The sequence below is a fragment of the Drosophila sulfurigaster genome, chromosome 2R (assembly GCF_023558435.1).
Source record: "Drosophila sulfurigaster albostrigata strain 15112-1811.04 chromosome 2R, ASM2355843v2, whole genome shotgun sequence".
In the NCBI taxonomy this organism is placed as follows: domain Eukaryota; kingdom Metazoa; phylum Arthropoda; class Insecta; order Diptera; family Drosophilidae; genus Drosophila; species Drosophila sulfurigaster.
The window spans coordinates 31869758-31877224 of NC_084882.1; positions in this window are offsets into that span (position 1 = coordinate 31869758).

Here is a 7467-nt window from a genome sequence, read left to right on the forward strand (position 1 = left end):
AACCTCGAACTGCTCGTCGCCAAAACCAATGAAAAGTTTAAACTTTTGCCAATTTTGTTGAATGGATTTTTGCTGCCCAGCTGCCCATCTGCCCATCTGCCCAGTTGTCCCCTCAACCAAAAAAAAAAGACCGCAAACACAGTGACATTTTCAAACAATTGAACTCATTGAGTATCTTAATTCATTGCCTAAATGGTAGACTAAAGACAAAACTTTGCGTTAAGCTAAAACTCCATTCGTCGTGGGTCAAAAGTTTGTGTTTTTTTCCTTTCTATTTTTGGGTGCTCAACGTTGATTACATTTGATATGCAATGCAAATGCAATGGGAAAACACAGTGCATGGGTAACTTTGCATTCTATCATTTGCATGCGGTTTGCTCTCGCTCTCCTGCTCTCCCGCTGTGTGTATTTGTTGTATGCAAATTGCAAGTAATTGGTGTGAAACAGCTGCCATGCACGTGACCTTTTGCTGCTCACTCAAAAGACACAACGTTCAATCTTGAAGATGTGAAGCTGCCGCTTTCGACTGCTGCTGCACGAAACATGTATTTATTATTTAACAGTCGCATATCAAAACAGGAAGCTGGCGACAAAGTCAAAATAAAAAGCGACAGACATACTTTTTTTTGTTGTCACGTGGCAGGAATGAAAACAGCTCAACCCATTTAATATTATATTTTGGTGGCTGGCTAAAAGAAAGCTCTTATCGTAGAACACAGGCAGTGGGTCAGGTTAATGCTAAGCAACTAAGAGTACATCGTTACTGCATTAAGTCTAGCCTAATTCTGATGCCCAAAAATATTGTATAACACAACAACAACACAAAAAAAAGTATGAAATAAGAACTTGTAAGCGATTCGCATGCGAAAGGCAACTGAACTGTTTTGTGGCCCGAAGCAAAGCGAGCTAAAATTGAGAGAGAATGAAAGAGAGCTAAGAGAACGAAAGAAGCTTTTGCTGTGCTAAATTTGTAAAGAGCAAACGTAAAGAGAGCTGGCTGTCAAGTTTACGATATTCCTTATGTTTTGTGTAGCTTTGGTAACCCCCCAAAGGACAATCCCCCAAAATGCTGCTTGGGGCATGTAAAACCGAAATTGATATTTGCATGGCTGAGTGTTTGTGTGTGTTGTAGGGGGGGAGTGTGGGGTGTGTTTTGGCCTGCTTGTTTAGTGTAAATTCATTACAAAAACAAAAACAAAAACAAGAGTAAGAGCAATAACAACAACAACAGCAACAACAACAACAACAAGAGTAACAACAGTCAACATGAGTATAAGTGGTTCAACAAGCCATGCAATTTTCAGTACCGCGCGAAATTTTGCGAGTGAGGCTGCCATTAAAAGCGATGCGAAGCAACCAGCGACGAGCGACGCTTGAGCTAATTGACTAGACAACTTTTTGTGCGTTTAATTTGCATCACGTGTTTCGTTAAATAGCTAATCATGTACAAACAGCAAAGGGGCGTGACCAGTTTACTCTTTCGCCCCTTCTCCCTTTCTCCCTCTCTTACATATAAATTTAACTGCCATTAGGCTCAATGAGTCAATCATGAGTATCAAAAGGGTTTAACTGACCCAAAACTGGAAATGGAAACACTCACTGTGTTCAGCTTAATATGATTTACGCCTGGCCACACACATACATACGCTTGCATTTTGGCGCAAGCCATACATTGCGTATACGCAATATTTCGAGTCATCAGTTTTGACAGCACAGCCAAAGAGAGAGCGAGTGAGTGTGAGTGCGAGTGTGTGTGCATATAATGTGGTTTGGCAAGTAGACAGTTAGGTTAATTAATGTGTGGTTCTCAAAGGTTTTTGTGGTTGCCTCTTCTTGCTGCACACAATTTCTGACAGCATTCGTATTATTGTTGTTGCTGCCATTTGCTACTTGTTAACAAAATGCAAATCTCCTAATGAGTATTTCAATGCAATCTCTTGGCCACAGAATGCAGCAGGCGACAGGCGGCTGGCAGGCAGTCAGGCAGTCAGGATATTAAATACCTAACCAAATTTTGCAGATGCCACTTCATGCAACTGGGCCAATAAATTAAAAGCCATTTTATGTGGTCTCGGCTACAAAACCGGATATTAACAGGCAGGCAGCAGCAAATCGAGCTGAAGTTTGCATATCTTACGTTTTGAAACACCAATTAAAATGTTGTTGTGCTATGATCTTGTCAGTTCGGCAGTTGGGTCTATTTTCTTTGTCGGTTCATCGAGCTTTTTGTATTAACTAGGATCAAACATTAAATTGGCAATTCTGGCTGTTATGCAAATGAGATTGTTGCTTAGTTGCTCGCTCGCTGGCAACTGAAGGCAATTAACACGAATAAATATGATACTCCAGTGCACTACAAAAAAAGAAGAGAGTAGAGAATAGAAAACAAAACAAGCTGTTTAATTGTCTGTCTAAGGTCAGCATAATTAAACACTGTGGACTCAAGCGGCTAATTAAAATGGATTAGATGTGGCCGCTAGAATTGCGCCACGTTGATGTCAAATGAAATTAGCTGACTTTTAAAGCGTTTTGTGTGTCTTTCGACACACAATTTGATATGAATCGTGCAAACGGGAATCATTAGTCAATGAGGGAAAAAAGCAAAGCAGCAGGCAGCAGGCAGCAGCAGCATCGTGGCATGCACCATTAGGGATATCATCATCAAAGCAAATCCTTTACTTCTACGCTGTCGTATGTAACACGTCCATCTCCATACCATTGAGAGATAGCTGGAGAAGGGAGAGCGGGAAGAGGAAGAGAGTTATTCGCACTCGTACAATAGACGCAACCAAAGCCCACGCTTCTCTGCTGTTAGGCAGCAACAGCAAATTGGCAGCAGCAACCGTGGCAGCAGAGCAATTGTTACAAAAGAGATATCGAGTCGACACTTGGGTGTCCTCGCACACACACACACACACATACACATACACACGCACACTCGCACACACATATCAAAAACAAGTAAGAAAGCTACAGTCGAGTGTACTCGACTGTGAGATACCCGCTACCCATTTTGAATAAAAGCAATATATTTTGCGGTATTATTCTCAAAATATACCAAATATACTGCAAAAATACTAAAAATATACCAAATGGTATATGTGGTATATCGATATAGTACCGCATTCAAAATATACCATAGACGGCACAATATACCAGATTGTCGGCCAAAGCAACTCAGACCCATAGTAAGTAGGCGTTTTTGCCCATACAAAAGTATTTCTTTAATTACTTCCACAATTTTTTTCTGATCGCAACCAAATTTTCAGGGATCATAACTACTATAGCTATTACTGTATATACCAAAACTCGTAACTCTAGCTTTAAAATTACGCTTGTTATTCGATTTTTTTTATTTGCAGGGGCGGAAGTGGGCGTGGCAAATATTTCAAACAAACTTGATCTGCGTGCAAACATAACAAATGCTGTCGAAAAAAAATTATAGCTCTATCTCTTATAGTCTCTGAGATCTAGGTGTTCATACGGACAGACGGACAGACGGACAGACGGACATGGCTATATCGTCTCGGCTGTTGACGCTGATCAAGAATATATATACTTTATAGGGTCGGAGATGCTTCCTTCTACCTGTTACATACATTTCCTGCCGGCACAAAGTTATAATACCCTTCTACCCTATGGGTAGCGGGTATAATAAACCATCAGGCAGCGCAAAGAGAGAGCGCAAAAAAAAAGAACAGAAAGCAAACGACGACATATCAACATTAGTCAATGTCGTCTAACTGGGTGCCCGTGTCTAGGCATTTCCCACAGCCATGAATAGCACACACAAACACACACACACACAGAGCTCTTCACTCTGCACTCCCTTTGCCCTCATGCTCTTTATCTGGCCATGCGTGTGCCATATACATATCCACGCTGCTTTGAATAATTGAGCCTTGCTTGCGTGTGTGTGTCTAAAGTTTGAAATATCTGCTTGTCTTAGCCAAGGCCTAATGAAGCTCCTCCATGCAGTAGCATCAACAGCATCAACAGCAGCAGCAGCTGCTCAATGGCATTAAAGTCCTTGAAATCCTTATTTAAATATGCTGATGATTGCTGCTGCTGCAGTGACGAAAAAATACAGCTTGAGTAGGAGTAATGCGTAATGAAGCGATTATAAATAACGTTTATATTTTTGGCAGGTATTTTCATGATTAATCTTATTTGGGTAAATATGGAAATGCATATAGATCTTGTGAAATATTTTATACTACTAAGTACTATACATAAACCATTTTATATATATTGTTATAGATATATCATTAATAATTTGCAGTATGTATTTTGCAGTTCAAAATTAATAATATTATATTTCTCAATGTAGCATATATTTTAAGTTATGAATAACCTTCTTCAATATTTACTCGCAGCATAATATAGTCTTTATCTGCCTTTAACTTTATTATTATGTTTATAAATAAAATGTCAACTTTTATCATACTTCAATTTCATAATAATCGTATGTAATGCACATAACTATTTTTAAAATTGAGTGTTTGAAGATTAATTTAATTTAGGAGCTTCATCAAATATTTTACGATTCAATATATAATTAACATAATTAATGCAGCATTATGAATGAATGCTTGTCAAAAATTTATTTAAAACATAATCTCAACATTGTTTGTCTTTAATTTAATTAATCTGTATAATTTAATAAGGTCAAATTGGCTCACTTGTGAAATGAATGGATTATCAATATATTTCGAGCAGATATTTGCATAATTAATCTGATTTGAGTAAATATAAAAATGAAAGAGATAAAACTACATTACTGAAAACATTAAATAGTGTCAATTTAATATAGAATTATAAATGCTAGTGATTGCAATTTAAATCACGTTTACTTTTTGACAATTAAGGCACTTGTTGTATGTATTTTATTGCTCTCAACATTGAAAAAGTTGAATTTTAAGATAAATAAATTAAAATAGTCTCGCTTCAATTTCGATACAAATTTCCTTTCTTACTTCTCGCATTATCATTTCTTTTGTTGTTAAATTTAACTAATATTCTTACAATTCATGAATCTCTTTAAGTTGATAAGTTTTATTTGTGGCAAATTCATATCTTTCAAATAAAGTGCTCTAAACCAAAAAAAGAAGCGACTTTGATTGCAACATAAATTAATGAGCATTTGCAGGTGAAATCCGTAGCTAGCATTTCATATTGCCATTTATGGAAGTTGCGGCAGCTTTGTTTTTTTCTTTCTTTTTTTTGTTGCTGTGGCAACTTAAGCATGTAGTGAACATCTATCAGAGGCAGAGCCTCGAGTTCGACGGCAAATTTACGCAATTTAGCGAACTTTGCATAAAACCAAATGCTTGTCTTAAACTTCAGAGCTGCAGAAAACTTTAGAAGCAACTATAGCACACACACGTACACATACACATACGTAGTTGTCCTTCTGTGTGCTCGTGTGTGCGCGTATAATAAAATGTTTGCTTTGCTGCAGCATTCGCAGTGAAGCGTTGCAACTGCAACTTCAACTCCAACAGGCACGCTCTCTCTCTCTCTCTCTCTGTGCTAACATATATCGTAAGGGGAGAATCTGCGGGTTGCGTAAACTGCTCGCTGGTGTCGTGCTGTGGCTGCAACTTCATGCTGCGTCTTTTGGTTATATTGACTTGCACTTTGCGGCGCTTTGCGTCGCATACGAAATGCTTCTGCAAGACAATACGTTAGGCAAGCCAACGGCAGACCCAAAAACGAGACAGCAGCAACAGCAGAAGCTGCAGCAGCAGTAGTAGCAGGCAAACGCGGGTAGAAACCGTTTTCATTTGCGTCTTTTGTGTGCATTTCCACTTTGGCACCTTTCCGTTGCACGCACGACTTGTGGCCACTTTGCAGACTATCATGAAATGTGATTGCGGCGTTTGTTCTTCCATCTTCCATCTTGCATCTTGCATCTTCCATTTTCCAGCTTCTGCAGTCCAACAATCGCTTTTAAGAATCATTTAAAAAAAAGTCGTAACGAAACTGTGTAGACCTATGCGGCGTATGCGTAATGTGAGCAAAATACGTCGAACTGACACCGAAACGTGACATGTAACAGGTTATTGAGGCAAACAAACCAAATGACAGCGATAAGGATGACTTTATCCCAAGATCGTTTGACAACGAACCACAGCAACAAAAACAAGAAACAAAAACAATATCAACAACATGAAGAACCACAAGAAGAAGAATAAACAAACATACGTACAAAACACGCAACACTAAAGGAAAAAAATCACAATACAAAGTACTGCCATTCATTGGGTTCTGTTCTGTTTTGCTATTCGCAGCTGGGAGCATTTCACTTCTGTCTCTGTCTGTCTTATTCTCTCGTTTGTATTCACTTCTCGAAGGGTATATCAAGAAAATGGTTACGTACTTTGATTTATTTGTTTTATTATAAAGCGGAAGAAAATCTTTAATTTTGGATATTTTTATTTGGCAATTTTGGAGTTTCATATTTTTAGAAGTATCTACACATTAAGTTTGTTAGACAACTTTTAGTTAAACTGTTTATTAAAATTTAATTCTATCTCAAGTACTTCTTAGATGTCTCAGAGCTCTTCACCTACTTTGGCTCCCTCTCCTTATTCAACCTTTCATTCGTAATTTAATGCAACTTCAAGTTCAACTACTCATCCAGCGCTTTATTCAGAGTTTCATTCAAGTTCTCAGCTTCAGCTTCTATCTCAACTTCCCTTTCAATTACTTTTTCACTCTGATTCTTTTTCTAAATATCATAATACTATATTTATAGTCCTTACATTTAACACCTCTATTTTTTTGTAGTGAATTTTATCTGTTTTTACTTACTTTTCTTTTTACTCCTGTTCATCGTGTTCAACTATCATTCGACTACTAATGGCGTCATTTTTTGTTTAACTTTTTTTTTTGTAACCCTGCAGTTTTATGTGCTTTTGTGTTTATCTCTCGTTCTACAGTTTTTTATTACTTGCCACTTAATTTCCTGTCCTGCCGCTGAAATCAATTCTTAAGAGTGTCAGGAATTCGTTTTGTACTTGGCATGATTTGGGTTTCTTGGTTTCTTTTATTTTACGCATTGCCAGACGGACAACAGAAAAAATGCCAAGAGCAAGACACCAACCAGCAAACACACAAAAAAAAAAGAGAGAAGAAAGTTGCTTACGCGCTTTGCGTTGGCGTATGTGTGTTTTTGTTGTGTGTTGTGAGTGTTTGTTTGCGTGTGTGTGTGTGTGTGTTACGTATGACATTTTATCTCTGTCACTAAATTGACACTTTAGTTAATGGATTTTGTATGTGAGAGTGTGGCATTTGTGGTGCTTGCTGGCTTGCTTCGTGTTGTTTTTTTTTATCTGCCCGACGACATTTCCGTTTTGCTCTGCACTGTTGCTCTTTAGTACAAGGATAACAGGATAACATAAGCTCACGCACTTTGCCAAGACATTGCCAGGGACTTTGCCAGGACATTGCTCTCTCACACGC